The sequence below is a fragment of the Cebus imitator genome, unplaced genomic scaffold, assembly GCF_001604975.1.
Source record: "Cebus imitator isolate Cc_AM_T3 unplaced genomic scaffold, Cebus_imitator-1.0 Scaffold160, whole genome shotgun sequence".
NCBI lineage: Eukaryota > Metazoa > Chordata > Mammalia > Primates > Cebidae > Cebus > Cebus imitator.
In genome coordinates, this window is record NW_016107475.1 from 67,211 (window position 1) to 86,722 (window position 19,512).

The following is a 19,512-nucleotide window of genomic DNA, read 5'->3' on the forward strand; positions in this document are numbered from 1 at the left end:
CAGTGAAGTTTTACCTTTGTAAGTAATTAAAACAATGTTGAGGAAAACTTTTGAAAGCATGACTCTCCACCCATACAGAATTTATCCCCAATTCCCAAGTTCAAGATCTTTCACCTCCTTGAGTTGAAATAAGAACCTAACATATTACGTGGGACCTTAAAATAGATCGTGCTTATTCTATATCATCTGAATAACTTTTATATGGCTATTAAAATGAAAAAACACACTCCAGACTAGTAAGAATAGTTTCACAATAGGTGGAGTTCCCTCTCACTTAACTCAGGAGGCCCTAAAGGTACACACAGAGGAAATATGCTGTTGCCACCAGAAGCCTAAAGTGTGGTGTCTGACTTTCAGGATGCAGGAGGGAACTGCTGCCGACCAACGTTGATGTGTTGGATTCACGTGAGGAGGACCTCAACGAGGTCAAACAACTGACAAGTTAAAGCCTCAACCTTGGAGGCTCTGTGAGGGCCGTCTCTAAATCCCGCCTCCCTACTTATTCAAAGCTCCCTGGGCAACATGACTCAGAGCATACCAAAAGTGGCTATCAGCCACCATGAACCACGCCGTAAATCTGCCATTATTAAGTTGTGGGTTGTCTGTGGAGGTCAGAAGTGGGCCACAGAAAAGGTTTACAAGATTCACTTAAAGATTTCATGATAGTCTCTCAGCTTTGTGCCTCTCCCAGCCTGTGAGGGAATTCCACAGGGAGACCTTGAGATAAACTCTGCCATTTTATTCTTAGGGTTCAAGAAGCGGGGAGGGAGAACAAAGAGACTTCTTGGAGTGAGACAGAGTGTCACTGATGCTTTATTTACATGCGTCACCATCTCTTTTACAAACTAGATTACGGTTTTAAATGGAATACACAAGGCAATATCTACAAACACCAAGGAAAGTAAGTACTGCATCTCTATTTCATTTGGAAAGGGGAAGATTCCCAAATCAAACTGGTTTTGATCCTTGAGAAGAAAGGTGGCAGAGTTAATTCATGGCAACATATGGTTAGACAAAATCCTCAGTAAGAATGCCATATGATAGTGTTCGCATTGAGAGAAGGATGAGGTGCTTCAAACCAAAGTCTGAACTGCTTGACTCTCAGGTGTTTAAATATGGCCACGCACCATATCTAGTTCTAGTTTATATGGGGTATGAGCAAGGAATGGAAACAAAGAAGACAGTTTTTACAGATACTGTATACAGATTTTTTTTTCCATTCATGCAACTTTTTTCTTAAAAAAAGTTAAACATGTGAAGCCAAAATGCACAATACATTTTTTAAAATATTAACTAATTTTTCTGGTCCTCCTTCACATTTGTTTACATTTCCCATGTACATAATGTGCTCAGACAAGTATACAAGAGAAGACTGATTGCCAGGCAATGAGATAATTTTAGAGAAATAAGTGACCAGACACAGTTTTTAAAAGCAGCCACACACGTATTTCTGGAGTGTGGCAGAGGCCTCATGACCAATCATTCATCAAAGAAAAATACAAACAGATAAAAGAAGAAAATATTCCGTTCATTTAAACTGCATAAAATGTTACCCACTCAAGATTTAGATCAAATATAATATAGTCTTTTATTTGGGCATCTGCTTTAAGATCTTGTTTGACAGGCATGATTCCATCAGAGCTTCACTTCCCCTAGCAGTACTCTGCCTCCCTGGCCTCCAAGAGAGGCTGGCCTTTTCATTCCTCTTTACTGGTGATTACATTTCTACCCCTGCAAAAAAAGTTTTTTGAACATTATGCCTAAATCATACAATGTTCATCCAAATACAGCAAGAAAAATAAAACCAGGGTTCAGAGCTGTCAGGGTTTCCTTTTTGCTTTGAGAGAGGATGGATAACATTTTTCTTTCCCCTCGCAAGCCCTTGGCACCAACATAGAGGACTTCTTTTTGATTGCTTTATTCTTCATGGTCTTTTTCAGGAGATTCAAATGCTCCTTATTCTTTAAGTGGGGATCACTAGGTAGAGGCAAAGTTTGTCCCTACCGTCTTTAAACTGCGTACAGGTTTGGAAGCCACCTGAAATCACACCCTGAGAGGGGCATACTTGTCCTGAGTAGTAGTAAGCCATGGTGTCCTCTCCTCAGGGTGGGGAAGCAACACACACAATGCTAAAAATCAACACCAAAAACAAACACAAAGTCCACCTTGTACTATACATGTGTGCATGATCTTCCCATTAACAGGAGTGACAAACTTCTGAATCTGTAAAATGTGTTTCAGCTATCATTATATTGCAGAGGATGCAATAAAGGAAACCAAGCTGAGATTCATTCACAGTTAATGGGTACACTGAGCCTCGTGGCCAGTTCTCATGCCAGGACAGTGAAGGCTTGTGATAAAGCTCTTTCCTAGCTTTGGTAACAGGTATCAGGTTCTGGAGCCCTGAAGAGAACAGCAGATCCCAAGAGTGCATGTCATGTTTTCAACATTAGGTCCTCTTCTCATTTCTCATCAAAAAGTAGGCAGCTCCCTACAGCAGCTTATTTAGACACTGAGGGTGGCCTCGGATAGCTCTCATCATAAATCAATCATTATAGCTGCCAGGCCCCTTGAGGCTAAGGATTCTGCTGAGATGCTCCAGATCAGAAAATTATTGTTAGGGACCCATGACACTCACTCAGAATGTGACATGGTGGCCAACAGTTGGCTCATCCTGAAAGCAGGGTCTCAATATAAGGGGCAGAGGGCTCAGGTAAAACCCCTGCCCAGCCTGACCACTTTAGAACTGGGCTAGTTTCTGGGGGGCTGGCATCTCTGCAGGTGGCTGAGGGTGAGGCTGCCGGGACCCTAGATAGGCTTCACTACCAGATTCTTGGATGACTCTCTCTTGGGGCTGGCAGGTCTCACAGTACTGATGCTGCACTTGACTTTGCCCTGGTCTCAGCTCTCCACAACACTCTACATGTAGATGCTGTTTTAGTTACTGAAAAAGAAAAAACAAAACAAAATCAAAGCATTCCCTCTTCATTTTCCTAAACTGTTTTGTGCTACCTTGCCCTTGTACCTCCTCTGTCCCTTCCTCAGCTGTTCCAGATTAAATGATAATCTGGCTCTAGGACATTCTGTAAGACATTCTGCCTGAAATCCAACAAATATCAGAAAAGGAATAAATGAGATACCACATGTCTGAAAAGAATTCAACATTTTAAAATCGAAACACATTGGAGGGTTGCCTTCAAAGCGGCTCCCAAAGCAGCTTCCAGGGTCTGTAAAACTGCAAAGGCAAGTAGGTATTTTGCTAGTTACTTTGCATAATTCTCTGAACTCAGGACAGAAGTTCTCAGGACCCTCATGCCGGAAAGACTCTGGAATTCTCCCTGCATGTGAGATTCCCCCCACCCCTTCCCAGCGCACTCCCCACTGCAGCCCCACACTACTACTGCCTGTGCAGTGCATCTGCACCCAGGGCAGCACCCCTTAGGAAGCCTGGAGAGGCAACCCTCCCCTTCACTGCTACTGGAAAGTTCTTGCATACAGCACACTACTAAAGAATCCAGGAAGTGGCTAGTATTATTATAAAAGAATATAGTAAGCAAGTCTGGCTCACTGACAAGCAGACCATAGGAATAGAATACATACTTTAAAAAATTATACATACTTTAAAAATGAAGATTATAAACATGTAGCAGTTTATAAAAGGCAATGTGCTACAGGTCTACTATAACCACAATTGCACAACAATTACAGATTCAGTAAAAGGCAGGGTGAAATCAACAGGGCCATTGCTCAAACATGGCAACCCAAGCGAGGCAGGAGATGTGTGACAATACCAAATGGAACTCTTATTATGCTAGGAGCTGTGATCACCACCAATATTACCCCCAGAGGAGTTATAAAGCCAAGGCGCACAAGGGGGCCCCTGGTGGCCGGTGGTGTGTGCAGGGGGTTGGGTGGCACGTCTGTGTTGGTGCCCACTGTCATGGTGCAAGCATCAGCGAGAACTCAAGCAGGGAAGTCTGTGCTGAAATACTAGCCTGTATTCCTAACGCCCATGCATAAGGTTCCATTTTTGTACTGTACATAAAATATATTTATACATTTATAAGCCTAATGCTTTTTATGCAAAGAAAAGAGTCTTCATGTATCACTTTGGAGAAGTATGCATACGCTGTGCTGTTCAGAGCATCATCACCAACTTCATATGTACCAAAGGTGGTCCCAACTATTCCGTCCACCAAAGAAGGTAACGAATATGATCACACTTTCCAGGTTAAACAGAAAGCACCTATACAGCACCATAACTTTTTGAAAACACAACAAAATGAAATCCGTAGAAGCAGAAAAAAAAGTTAAAACTGCCTTATTTTGTGTCACTTGTACAATTACAACCTAAGCTTATATTTAAAAAATCAGTTTGTATGCTATTGCCTCTCACTCATACACTTCTAGCAGATCAGATTATACATAGCAAGGCTGAAAATAATCAAGGATGTATATTTAGGAAAACAGTGAAGTTAGAACTGCCTCAGCACTGACTTGGATTTTTACTCTTCACACATGTCTCACTGCAAGCTTAATGCTCACCTTTAAGTTCGTTTCTTCTGCAAAGCAAAACGGGACTACTTTTTTTTTTCTTTTTCTTTCTCCTTAAAACTAAACCCTTTAGTGGTATTTGGCAATCAGTGGAGAGCTGAGCTGATTTATTTCCTGAAAATATCCTAGTTTCTAACCAACAGACCAACACTGCTCACATTAGCTGAGGACATGGACTAGAGATCACAGGCCCTACTGATCTGACACCCAAAGACCTCGTGCTGAGGTCCCATCCACAGACCACTCTGCCTCAGAACTGGAAACACACTGGGCGGGATGCTGTGCGCCACTCATTTTGCCTGTGCATGGTTCAGTCCTGGACGGGTGCGTGTAGCAAACAATTGTGCCATTGTTCAGTTTTTAGAAAAGGATAATTTTCTACCAAACAAAAGAAGAAAGAAAATCTCCCTCTAGTTTATGTAATGTGTGAGTTTATGGAGTTCCATGGGTTCAAAAGCTTGTGATGCCCGAAGCTGGAATGGTAACTGGTACAACATTTTCCTTCTGTTTTAAAATTTGCTAGGGGAAGGACGGTTAACATTTTAACAGAAAAATACCACAAGTTAATGCATGTGAAAAATTCAGAAAGTCAAAGGAAAACAAACACAAGAACAACACTTAAAACATTCCATAAACCATCACAATATTAAAACACCACAGAATGGCCGACAGGGGCTCACGGTGTGCTCTGAACGAGGGTGGGTGGTGCTGAGGGGTGCTGTCCTCCACTGGCAGGTGGCTCACCACCCTGTACAAGGAAGATTTTGCATACTTTTTAGAGTTCTGTTCCAAGGGTAAGTGCTTCACCCAGGGCAAGGGGCCATTAACAGTCTCTGCTGGGTTAGGAAAATGGCGTGGGATTCACAAAGGTGTTAAGCTGTAAACGGTATCACTGTCCACTTGCTGAGAGCAGATTTGGCAAAGGGTTTTTTCTGTAGGTCTCGTGTCAGTTTGAGGGTCTAGAGGAGGAGAAAAGAAAACCAGAGATCATTAAAGCATTCCAACAGCAACAGTGGGTACCTGAGGGCCACCTGTCAAGGCCTCCCATCTCCCTCACCCACCACAGAGCCCAGGGCTGGTGCAGCAAAGCTGCTCTGCTACACCAGTTTCAAAGGTCTGAAATTCTATGGACAAAGCACAAAGATTACTTACCTTGTTTCTCATGTTGTCCTTATTACAAAATGCTCTGAGGTTGAAAAGCCCAAAGGGAATGGGATCATTCACTTTGGGAGATTAACAAAGAAAACCATATTAGGCGTATTTTGGTGGGTCCCATTTAGTTAGAAGATGCAGATGAGATTGTATCCTAGACTTCTGGACTAGGGGATTTCCTAGGACATGGGACTTTCCACGCTAAAACAAGGAGAACCAGTCACCCTAAGTAAATGAGTTATACTTTTCTGGTTCTCCTCTACTGGCTATGTGGACTAACAGAACTGCTTACCATGCCTTTCCATGAAAACCCCAACACCAGGGGAGATGAAATGCCACTTTCTATAAACGCCTTAATAAGTCTGCACTGCTGGTTGTGGGTAATCTTGACTCCCCCACTCCCCACCATAAAAAGAGTAAGTAATTTCTAAGCGGGCCACCTTAGGAATTTAAGAAATGGGGTCTTGCTATGTTGCCTAGGCTGGACTTGAACTACTGGGCTCAAGAAACCCTCCCACCTCAGCCTCCCGAGTAGCTGGGACTACAGGGTTGCCAGTACACCTGGCTCAGGAATTTGATTTTTGTATTACAAATCTGCACAGAAAAAAATTATATCACACACATATACGGCCAACAAATCCCCCACAAAACATCCCATTAACAATTAACAACATCATTATTATTTTGCCTCCAATGATTATTTTGTCTTCAATGGAAAGGCGCAAAAGAGGTGAGAGGTGCTCTTACAGCATCTGAATTTACATAAGTCTTATCAGGTGTCATGTGACCACTGGGCCCTGAAAAGTTAAAGGATGAAAAATAGTATACTCATAGAGATGTATGAATAGCAGAAAGAACTGACATGACGGACCTCCAGACACAGATCCTTTGTTTATGCAGACAGTGTTGGCAGTTATGGTAGTAAAGAAATAGCTCTCGGCCAAGAAATGGATGGAAAAGTGGTAGTGAAACAACATGAACTCATGCTTTTCTCACCAGACAAGGTAAATAAGTAATGAAAAATGCATCAATAAATTCACACACAAAATCACATTATATACATCTGCTTCTCCCTCCTTTAGAGCCTATACCGTGTGGTCATCGGGAATTCTTGTGAGTGTACTGTAACTTCAATCTCTTCTGTGACTCTGCACTTGTTGGCAATCTTACCTTTCACTACCAGTATTTGCAAAGACAGCAGGACTTATAGTATTTACAGTGTTACATGCTCACGGTCATATTTACTTATCCTTGTTATAGTTCCAAACTGAAGAATTTAGGTTGTTTTATACTGGAGGCAAGGACAATAAGTAGAAAAAGAAGCCCCTTTCTTCTTCCTGCCTATTCCTAGGATTTAGTTTCCCTGGCTGATGCTTTTTTGGGGGCATTCTTTGCTTCATAAAGCTACTAGATAATATTATTTTGGACTACAAAATAATGGCTTGTTGATTCCAGAGGGAATAAAAGGTAAAGTAAATATTAGATCTCAGCATCTGTGAACACCGTAGCTTGCTAAAGCCAGTGCTATTCTAGCCACTCTACCTTGCCTCACAAAGTATGAATGATTAGATAGTGTTTCACAGACACAGTCCTCTGGAAGGGAATTTGGTTTTTCCCTTCACAATAACACTTAATGAACCACTATCCAACATCACTACGCAATTAGTCATCAGGGGACTCCCATCCCTAAGTCCTGATCCTGACTTACTGTAAGTGCCGAGGGAGAAGCGGTAAAGTACTACCTAATTCAGACCCCCCTCCATTTCCCTTGGGTATTAATTAAGCAGCCACAGAAGCCAGTGCATAATGGGAAGGTGACATACTTCATTCCCCAAGTACAGAGACAGGGAGTGTGGCTTGCTCTAATGTGGGCTGGGCCAACACAGGAGGGAAGAGGGCAGAGGATACCCACGAGCCCCTAACTGAGCACAATCTTGAGCAGAACAGGCCATCACCCCAAAGCCAGGGGTAGAAGGCCCATGTGGGGCAGTCTAAAGCACCAGCCAACCACCGTCCCCAGGCTAAATATACATTCCTTCATCAAAAGGCCCAAAATCTTTTGAGAACTCCATTATTAAAAAGGAGATGGGCTAATCACCACTTTCCCTTTCTGAAGAAAGGGGCTGGGGTCACTGTTGAAACACAGGTTCTACAGCTTCCTCTGAGGTCTCCCAGGCAATGCCCTCCCAGGGAGGCCTGCTCAGGAAACTGCCTTGGTGCGTATAGGCTGAGTAGGTAGAGGATCTGGCCCAGGTATAGAGGCAACTCTTGCAGAGGACAAATTTAATACAGAAACTCCCACTGCAGAGAATAGAAAGGCCAGTGGTTTCTACTGTGACAGAAAGAAAACAGATTGTAAAACACTGAAAATATAAAAGATAAATGTTGAATAGAAATATAATTACCCTTCTCAGAGGAACACCAGAATCACCATTCACAATGCAAACTGGGATAATAAAAATAATCAAACGGAAAGCAGCAACTCATCTGTCTTAGATTTTTAATGGCTCTTCCGTGGCTCAATGTTTATATATGCTTATCTGATTCAATCAAGGACAGAAAGGGTAGAGGGAGGATTTTAAGTGATGAAACCCAGCTACTGAGCTGGGAAAGTCAATGATACTTAGCTTGGGTACAAGTTTCATGGGTTTTAAGAAAGCTCATGTCATTCTTACATTGTTTAAAGTATGAAATTTTAGTTATACAGTTATTTGGTTAACTGCGAGATTTACATGTTATGTCTTGATGCTCTTCTAGTTTAAAAACACATCAGATCAAGGGGCCAGGCATGGTGGCTCATACCTGTAGTCCCATCACTTTGGGAGGCTGAGGCGGGTCCCTTAAGCCCAGGAGTTCCAGACCACCCTGAGTAACGTGGTGAAACCCTGTCCCTACCAAAAATACAAAAATTAGTCTCATAATCCAGTCTCAAAATAAAAAAAATTTTAAATGCTATAAAAAAACACATTAGATTAAGCAAAACTTCTGGAAGGAAAAGAAAGGATACAGCTGATGGAATTGTAGCTTACTTTGCAACTACTAGGCAATATGCCTATTAACAATAAATATAAAAATGCTGTTCTGTCCCATCAGTGATTTTCATTAATAGGGGGAAGACACCCTCCGTCCCCTCCCTGCCCAATTAACAAGTTTAAAATCAATTCTTGATGCAAAGAAAATGAAATGGGGGCACCAAATAAATGATGAGATCCATTCTAAAAATATCTATGGATGCTGTCATCTGGTCTCTGGTGTGAGCAAGTCCCTCTATAATCTTGGCATCTGTAGGGAAGACAAGTTTCTGCCTAATTACCACCATAAATCACATGATACTCTAAGAAAGGGAAACACCTCCAAAAACTACATAAAACATAACAACCCGAATCAACTTTAATCTGGGAATAAAACATTAATGTTCCTACTGCTGTCCTCCCACAACTGAATCCACTGTGAAAATTTTTTCAGTTGTGTTTTTATCTTCTTGGCAGAGAAGAACAGAACAGGACCCCAATACTAAATAGGACATGGAAGAAAAAAGAGATAGCAAGATGAAACCTTCACATCCACAAATCCATGAAGGTTATCAACTGTTTTCCTAGCTAGGCAGAACTAGATGATTTGAAAGTTTGCCTGACAAGCAAAAATAAAGTGAAACACCACTTTCCTCACTCTTTAAAAAGAAAGATAATTTTAGCCAAACTTTCAACCCCTGGAGCAAGCTGGGAACTAAATATGGAACACTTAAGATAGAAAAGGAATTGATGTTCATGCAATCTGACAAGGAAGTCTCACATGGACTCCAAAGGACAGGGGGTGGGTTTCAGAGTTTTAATATTTCCATTCAAACCTTTAAAAAAATGTCTGCCTGATGCCATTTCTGCTGCACTTCCAGAAGGACTTAAGGGACACGCAATCCACACGAGCCACAGTCATCTGCCAGCAACCACTAAGGGTTCCATAGCTGGTGTCACCCCAGTAAAACAACGCTTTTGCAGGTCTTGGGTTAGGCAGCCACATCTAATTTGGGAGCACCGAAGTGACACAGTTCCCTTGGAGTTCATCTTCAAGGCAAAACTTACGCCACTCAGGAAAACGTGCTAATGCACACCACACTTTGGCTTAACTTTGTTATTTTTCAATATATTTTAGATTGAAATAGGTGATGAAAAAGCTAGAGAGGTTCATGGGAACCAGCCTGATGGCAGGGGCCTGGCTGATGAGAATCCAGCCCTCTGCCTGTGAGGCACGCCAAACAGCGACATCCTCCATGTCTGCCAGAGAGGAAGAGAGGAAGATAGGAGGTGCAGCTCTGTTAAAATCCATTTTGGCAAGTGCTGTCAAGTTGCTATTTCAGGCATTGAACAGTTTATGAGGGAAACAACAGGTAAAGAAGTTTAGGCCAGGATGGCAGCCAGGTTTGTATTCAGGTGAGGAACCTCCCTAAAGGAAAGTCAAATTTCCAGGAAACTCACCTCATTGGTAATTTCTAGCAGGCAAGTAAAGCACCTATGGAGAAAGTGAGGACGTTACAGGGAAGCTTAGAATGAGAGGCTTTTCACGGCAAAGAAACACTGAGGATGATACTAGAAAGGTACTCAACTATACATACTACTAACAAAAACACCCTCCATCTGTGTAAAACACAAGCCTAACTTGTGCAAAGGCTTCCTTGCACTGCCTCTCAGTAATTCCTGGGCTTGGTCAAGGCTGCAGGTAAACCAGTCTGGGAAGGCTGGTGACAGGGCCCTCCAGAGCCTTTGCCTCCAGGACACTCAGAGCCTGGACCTGGTGTGGACTGCCCTTGCAGCCAGTCTTTGTGCTGTGCTGATAAAACTCAAGGGAGAGAAGTAGCCATCCGCATATTTCACAGCTGAGGGACAAAGAGCTGGGGGCCAACTGCTGGGAGGCACCAGCTTTTCTGTTGCTTAAATTTGGTGATTACTGACGGCTAAAATAAGTTTATCTTAAGGATGCCCTACCTTTGACTCTATGTTGAGGCAGGGATTATGTTAACCAATATTCTTCACATATCCGGAGTCAACTATGAATACCAATGTGGCAGAAATATGACAGGTATTGATTTACTGTCAATAGCAAAGTTGCACAGATTCAGTATTTTCTTAAGATTCTTAGATTTGCCAATCACGTACAACAGAATGTAAAGTTTTAGATTATGTTCTTTTTAAAGACCCAATTTTTAGTCAAAAAGCCTTTAAAGGGTATCTGGATCCTCTCTGAATTCATGGTTACTTAGCTTTATTATAATATCCAAAACGCTTAGCTGGCAAAGACCTGTGGGACCAAGTTCCACTGTCCTCATCCATGCTTTAAGACCCACTATTGTTTCTGGGAACAAACCCTCTGCTTGTCTGATGGGTCAGGTTCAAAGACACTTTGCCTGGACGGCAATTCTTACCACCCATGTGAATCACCCACCTGTTCAGATGGCTCCTCCAGCCCCACCTTCCCTATACTATCCTTGACTGAACTCTTATGCCACTCACCTGGTACCTAATCACAGTATGCCTGAAACGGCAACTCAAGGAGTTCAGCATGTTGGGACTTTGGGCTCCCAACATGCTGAACTCCTTGAAAGCAGAGGAAAGTCTTCAAATCAAATCAAACACTTATGGAGCACCTACTACTTTAAGAGCTCTGTCTTAGACATGGTATCTGCCCTGATGCGGCACATATTCCAGTGAAAGAAACACAATTTTCTTGATGGCCCAAGTAACCTGGTAAATTGAAAGTACTAAATGGGCCAGGGGCAGTGGCTCATGCCTATAATTCCAGCACTTTGGGAGGCCAAGGCAGGTGAATCATTTGAGGTCAGGGGTTTGAGACCAGCCTGGCCAACATGGTGAAACCCCATCTCTACCAAAAATTCAAAAAAATTAGTTGGGTGTGGTAGTGGGCACCTGTAATTGAGCCAAGATCGCATCACTGCACTCCAGCCTGGGTGACTGAGCGATAATCTGTTTTTTTTTTTTTTAAAAGTACTAAATGGATGCACAATAAATGTTGGCTAAATCAATCAAAGAATCATCCTCCTGGAAGAACCCTCTCTTCCTCTTTGCCAGCTCAAACACTTAGCACACCCTTCACTGCAACTGCTTCCATGACCTACTCGTATTTGCCAAGAGTTAGTCTGAGTCCAGGCAGAGCCTACTGCCTGTGGGATATGACCTAGGATTTGTAATACTTTTTGTGAAAAGGATGGTTTTCAATCATTAAATTCGAAAACTCCTATTTCTTACAGATGAAATCAATACAAGGCACAATTTTAACATTCCATTAATTCTAAAGTATTTAATAAAAAGTTTATCTTCTCCCATCCTTTGTGTACATCCCATCATACATATCCTCAACACCAGCCTCCAAATTAAATGTCTTGCTACCTTAGGTCTCAAGTTGCTGTCAGTAAAGTGATTCACCATTTAAAAACAATAGGGAACTGCAGTACAGGAGGAAATGTTTAGAGCCATCAACCATGACCTGCATATCACAATGTTTATGTTTGCTGGGTGTGACCCTATCCTGTATGACTCTTCAACAGCATTTACTGGGATGTGTGTATGTGGGGGGCGGGGCAGGGATGCATAATAGGAGTGTGCAGGTTGGGATGCCCTAGATCCCTGGAGGGTGGGTCAAAGTGCAGGTGGAATTGCCAGCCCAGCTCAGGGTTTAGCTACCAAGTACCGAAGGAAGTGTCTTTAAAGTCCTCTTTTCCTGCTTTAGATACACAGGATTTTGAGAGACAATCTAATTTTTCCAAGTGATTCTGAAACTGGAAACAGAATCAGCTCATTGAGTTCTACAAATAGTCCAAACCACCCGTAAGGTATGACCAGAACAGGCAGGTGACACAGATAGTAGCAAGAAACCACCATCACACCAGTGCAACAGAGGAAGGAAACCAAGAGGGAAGTGAGAGGGACTCCAGGGTGGCTCCACGACTGAGACAAACAAGCATCCTGAGGCTGGTCATCTGGCCAGGCATGTAGATTCCAGTAGTGAGGGGGATCTGTGTGTGTGGCCCGGTGGCACTCTTCTTACAGGGTGGCCTGCAGTTGCACTGCAGTCTAAGTGCCAGCTGGGGCTGCCTCCTGGCCAGCAGGGCACTCTGAGTGGAACCTGGTAGGTGGAGCAGGGAGTGCTTTGGCTTGAGTTACTCGGTGGGCAGGCAGCATTTTCAGGTAAACATTAGGGCCATCTTCTAAGAGTCTATCAGTCAAGATACTTTCTGATTACTTATAACTATGTTGGGCTGTATTGCTGTCTGAACTTTTTTGAACATACAAATGACCAATGAAAACTCCAATTAATTACAGTGGCATATACATTAATGAAGGCCTAGTGGAAATTAAGACCTCAGAACTCCTGAACTCCTACCTCTGGCCTTCTCTTCTTGGTCACTGATTTTCCCTGAGGAATCAAGTCAAACACTTCACACACAGACACAAACATGTGGGAAAAAAAAAAAAAGCCCACAACCTTATGGCTCAGACTTTTTTAATCAGAGAGAAAGAGGGAAAAGAGGGAAGGGAGAGGGAGAGGGAGGGAGGAAGAGAGAGGAGACACACTGACATCAAACCTTCAATCAAATCAAGACTGTCAATTACAGTTTTAGCCTTCAGAAACACTGGAATTACCCTCTGAGACTTCATGACTAAGTGATCCTATTCTTTAATAAATGAATGCCATGGATTTTAGCAAAAAGTAGGTTATTAAAAACAAAGTCAACCTAAAATTACAAACTAAGGTCCACATCTATCACGGAGCAAGAAAGAAACAAAAGACCTGCATCCCAGTGTCAGTGGCTCCACAGGGTGGTGTATTTTAGTCCTAGGCCTGGCTACTGCTTATTTAGAAGCACCTAGAGAAGAACAGCCTATTTTTTTTTCTGGGTTTTCCCTCCATTTAAGAGCTGGAAGAAATGTTAAGGGTACAGTGACTGTCTTTTCTGAACCCCAAAATTGTATCACAGTAACCAGTAAGAGATAAACCACCAGCTTCGGGGAGACCCAAGGCCAGACTACTGCCAGCACCATCCTATTATGTGGCAGTTTTTCTGCTCCAAGACAGCCCCAGGAGGGGCTGCAACGGCTCTTTATCTCTCTGAGTGGCTTGGGAGCTCTCTGAGTGGCAGTGGGAAGGCAAAGATGTCATTGCCAGGTTCCTCTCAACGGCAGGAGAGGCTCAGGCTTGAGGCTCTCAGGCAGCTGAAAAGAGGAGGGTGAGTCATCTCCTTCAGTGGGGCTTGCTGCTAGCCCCTGTGGACACTGATCGGCACCCATGTTAAGCAGAGCTGAAGCCAGACAGGTGAAGCTTCTCAGACAATCCTCTAAAGATGCTAATAGAGCACTTTGGGTACCACACACAGATCTCCTCACACCATCTGTAGCATTAGTTCCGTTTGCTAGTAGAAAAGAACAGCCTCTCTAGTGGGTACACCCAAACTGGTAAGAAGGACTTCTAAGGGACATTGACTTTGCAAATCAAAGTTTTCACACCAAAAGGTAATTGTGATCCGTTTCTAATGAAAAGAGAAACCCAGTTGAGTCTAGTTCACTGGAAAGCAGTTACTCTTTCTGCCCCTAGTTTAAGACTGGCGAGGTTGCTTCCTACTTCCACTATTAAGCTCTGGAGCTGTTCTAAATCACAATAATGTTTTTTAAAAGGCAACAAAAGACATTAGCCCATATTAGAACTAGTCCTTCTTGGAGCTGAGGAAACTTTTAATTTTAATCTCATTTTATACATAAGCAAATTGAAACTGAGAGAGATGAGTGACTTGACTCTGGGACACACAGCCACGAAAAAGGCGGCCTTCTGCTACAGTCCCACAGCTCCTCTGTCATCCCACAGGATCTCACTTAACTTGGAGTGGGCTGCAGGGGAGGCTTTTTTAATCCACAGCTCCTTCACAGCAGAGCCCCAGGGACCGTGTGCTGAAGTGGGCAGCTCCTGCTCAACCATGATGAACTTACCAGCTCTAGAAATCAAACATAAAGTACTCTGGAGAACTTTTAAAAGAAACCAGCATCTCGATTCAGCCTGAACTCTGACCTGTTAGTATGGAACTCCTGAAGTCATAGGGTCTAGGTTTTTGTGGAACAGACCATGTGACAATGGAGTAGAACCCCTGAATGCAGGGTTGTCCCAGAAAACCAGGCACATCAGGCTGCCATACCTCATGCTCCTTTGCTCCAACCTTGCGAGTGAGGCAGTCTTTGACTCTACAACAAACTGTCATCACCACTGCTACCACTTTCCCCACCAGGCCATGCATGCTTTAAGAGAGGGATCCTTTTTACCCACTTCTGTCCCTTGTGCCCAGCAGATAATAGATGAACTGTGTTTAATGATTTCAGGCCTTTCTTGAGCACTTCTAGCAACACAGGTCTACCACTTGCTGGGCAGCTAGCCCATGCATGGAGATAGCTAAGGAACACTAGATATCTGAGAAGGCATATAAAAAACTCAGCAAGAAAGGGAGGAAAAGGGCAAAGCAAAGCCCTCGCCTCCAAGGAGGGTGCTGACTCCTTTCAGCAAAACTCTAGGACAGGATTTCTTAAGGGGGTTCCTTAGAACACTGGTTCTATGGTTTCTTGAAGAAAAAGGGTTTGATTCAAGATATCAAACACATTTAGGAAACACTGCATAACATATCCTACCCTAGAAGGTTCACAATGTGTATTAAATTTTAAGGTTCTGAGAAGTTCTGTTGGAAATATTCCAATTTGTCTTTGTTTAACATGATATTTCTTAAACTTATTTGACCAAAGAATCCATTTTCCATTTCACACCTATGAACATCTTGAGGATCTGGTATTCCAAGAAACATTTTGAGAAACACTGACTTACAGGATCTCTAAATACTAATTTGCAAAACACATTTTAAATTCATTTGAGTTTCTGAAACTTTAAACTTCAAAACAATTTGGAGGATTGGGAAAGCTATACTTTGAAATTCAATGAACACATCAAGATACCCAGGGTGAAGCAGGTGGTGACTCTTTCAAGGTAGAGAAACTCCATCTTGGGATGAAAGTTCAGTGAATACATGTCTCCAAGTCAAGGAAGAGAAAGTAGTCCGCAAACATTCTCCACTTGGCCCAAGGTCACAGAGGACCTCTAGGAGGCAATCTCTCCAGCAATGGCAAAGAAGTAGAACCCAACAAGCCCCCTTCTCCCATTTCCATATAGAAAGGTAAGCCTGTGGGAAGCACAGGTGGGCCCCTGGGAGTAACTCTATTGATAGAAAATGTTGTTTACAAGATGCTGCTAAGCATTATGAACACTCTAAGTTATAAGCAGTAATTCTGGTGATTTTTGCCCTGTTTATTTATGTTCTACCTGAGCTCTCTGGACAGAAGAGATCTTCCAGAAAGCTGTTTATAAATGCAACTGCTTCAAGGAGGAGCACTCAGGCTCTGTCTCCATGCTTAGCAGGCTGGTCGGAGGTGAACACAGGTATATTTTATAAAACCAACAGGCCCAGGAAGAGTAGCCTTCATGCTAAATGTCACTGCTTTCCAGGAAAAAATAGTGTATGTAGTGAGAGTACTAGCCTCTGCAAAGAAAACCCCTTTTTATGGCCGTATCAGTTTTCTCCTGTGCTTATTGACACTAAAAAGATCCCAACCATTCTCTCCCTGAATGACAGTTCAGACTTTCAGCTTTTCTTAAAAAGGTAAGACTAAAGATCCTTGCAGATGCAGAATTCTTCAGGCTAGCATACAATAACCAAAGACTATAGTCACAAGTACAAATAACAGAATATTCTCCATGTAATTCACAACAGATTCATATTTATCAGATGTCACATTCCCTAAAATAGACATATCTACATCAATAAAAAACACAATATAGTCTGTATTACCTGTATTCGGTTAGAATTAGTCCTATCCCCAACATAAATTTTAAACACATACTAGAATCATAGCATTTAAACATCAGTCAAACAAGCATCAAAGATTTGCTCCTTTTGGGAAGTAGCGTATGTATAAATTCTAAATGGCTTCCAATACTGCAGCCTGCTGATTCCATACTAGTATACCACTATTTCTTTCTAGTTCCGTATCATAACATAGCACCTCACCAGGTCCATTTTACAGACAAGATGTTAGGGTTCAAGTTTAAAATGATACATACTATGCACGTTTAAAACTTGATGAGCTGTCTTCTTTTGACAAATGAGAAACCTAATGCTCTAAGAGACTGAGTGATGTGGCCAGTGGCCGAGACAAGAAGAGAACTACCCTTCCCCTCTCCATCTGGGCCTTTGCTGGTGGATGTTTCCCAATCTTTACCATAAACTACTTAAAGCTAAATATCGGGCTGCTCTCTAATGATGTCTCCAAATGTCAAAAAAAAAAAAAAAATGCAGGCATTTCTGACATCAAATGTAAGGTGAGACTGAAGCTGCTTTCCCTCAGAGAGGACACATGTCAAACTCAAGAGGGCTGACTGGAAGTTTGAGCTTGCAGCCACCACACCAGCTCCTGGCCATCTCTCTGCCACCAATTGTAAGCATGTGCACCAAGCCTTATGAACACCTGATAGAAGACAATGCCCTTCACAACCCAGCAGCCAGCGCTCCAAAAAAGTATACAGCTATTTTTTTCTTTTCAAGATAGATCTAAGGGTCAAAGGATTCTACACATGGTCTAAAATGAATGACATGTGCAAAACACCCAGCGCTCCAGAGAAGCATCTTGCCACAGCTCCTCAGCAAAACTGCCTGTCAACTGAGCAGACTGTCCATTAACACAAGAAGGCTCAGATTCAGCATCACATGACCTTCTGTGAGCAAGCCAGGAAGTCAGTCTGGAGGAACACTAAGTCGTCGTCAAACCAAGAAAGTTACTAGAGAGCAACTCTGGGAAGCTGGGGCACTTAACTGGAGAGAAGTGAAGTGTCAGAGTCTGACCTCAGCCCTGTTCTGTGAATTTAGGAGAGTCTTCAATGAAGTGACAGTCACAGTTAACTTTAAAAGTAAAAAATACACCTCAGGTTGCATGTGCTCCTGGCTGCTGAAGGGAACAATGGAATCCAAGGCTAAAATGGAAATCCTAACCAGATCCCCTCACAGCCCCCACTGTCCTTTGGACGGTTCTTTAAATGATCTGTGGTCGTACTGAGCTAGTCTACTTTCAGGAAAATTTGGTGACATTTCATTTTTAGCTTCTCATAACAAACTCCCCCAAAATATTCTCAGGCAAAGACAACCCTAAGGCTCCAGTAGGCTATAGTAATGAAATGCGTTATACCCAATATGGTAATTTATTATCATCAATTATGTCATAGCTCACCAGATAAACTTTAAACATCTAAGGATTTAAATTTCCCTTAATAATTTTTTGTACAATCCTTTAGAATTACACATACACGAAAAAGATCTGCTATTCAACCAAAAGGGAAACCAACATTTGAAAAATTAGACAAAAACTGATACATTTTCTTCTGAACACATTTGTTCCCAATGAACTATAAAGTGGTCTCCTTACAATTACACCCAAATTAAAACTTACTTGTGTCTTTAAAAGCCTATTTTTAAAGGAAGACAAACCATTTATTCTTTTAAAACTCAAATATCTAAAGTCTAAGGACAAATCTTTCATAATCTTCTCCTTAAAGGAAGAAAAACTAGTCTTCTAAAGGCCAAATATCTACATTTCTAAAGTCAAATCTCCACCAGCCCAGGTTCTGGTATGTCACTGAACTGGCAGGCAGGGAAGTACTGTCACCCTACTTAGCTTCCATTACAGTCTTTTCACCATCTCAAGGGCTACTAAATGACTGAAATCAGATACCTGAGTTCCATCAGGGGTCCCTTATGCCTGAGAAAGTTGAGAGGCTTTAGCATCACAACACTCTTAACATTTCCCTTTCAGCAGCTACCCATGAGCTGCAGTGAGCTCACCATAGGAGACCCTTCTAAGTCCTTCATCATGGCAGAGGGTTAAACAAGGCTCAAGTTTTTATGGCTTTGAATTCCCTTGCTTTTTACACCACTTAAAGAAGCCTGCAAGTAGCTTGCTGAGACTAAAACAAAACAGAACAAAAGGGCTGGGCACAGAACGAAACCCGTTAACATCGAGGTGGCTGGGGTGCAAACCTGTTGGCAGAAGATCCCAGTGTTCATCTCACTTCTTGAGGAGGACAGTTTTTAGGGAAAGCTTGTCTATCATCTGCCACTTTGATTCCAGTTCAGAGAACTTACCCCCGCCCTTTTTTTAACCAGCTAGAGAGATAAGGAAGAACTACTATGGGGGTTCAAGCCATTTAATAAATGTATCTAGCTCTGTAACCTTGGGCAAACTACTTAACCTCTCTGGGCTACCTGCCTGCCCATCTGTCAGTACACCTAGCTGCATGGTACATATTTCAGCCCACTGCAGTTTTCAAAGCACTTTCACATGCTTTAGCGCATTTGATTCTTGTAATAACCCTGTGAAGTAATAGAGGCTATTATCCTCATTTTACAAAACTGGAAATTGAGACTCAGAGACCTAAGACATACTCATAGTGGTAGCAAGAAAGTGGTGGAAGTGGGCCTGAACCTCAATTCCTGATTTCAATCAAATGCTTTTCTTACCACATTACACCGCCTGATCTTTGTGGTTCCAAGAACATTAAAATGCCACAATTTAAAAAAATTTGTATCACCATTCACAGCCTGTGTCACTCTATGTTTGAAAACTGCTGACATCATTTACAGTTTGGGGAATAAGCAGAAGCACATGATTAAGTTCTCCCTCAGACAAACACTTGTGTTTTTGACTTAATTTTTTGGCCTTT

The 19,512-nt window shown here is 42.4% G+C and overlaps 1 protein-coding gene across 2 annotated transcripts in view; it reads right to left on the reverse strand.

The window, feature by feature from the left end:
• Positions 1 to 795: 795 nt before the first annotated feature.
• FOXO3 (forkhead box O3) overlaps positions 796 to 19,512 on the reverse strand; it is a 125,743-nt gene continuing 107,026 nt past the window's right edge. For both annotated transcript variants that reach the window (XM_037743946.1, XM_017543726.2), the window contains one exon: positions 796 to 5,513. The gene's annotated coding sequence lies outside the window, so the exon portion shown is untranslated. The remainder of the gene's footprint in view (positions 5,514 to 19,512) is intronic.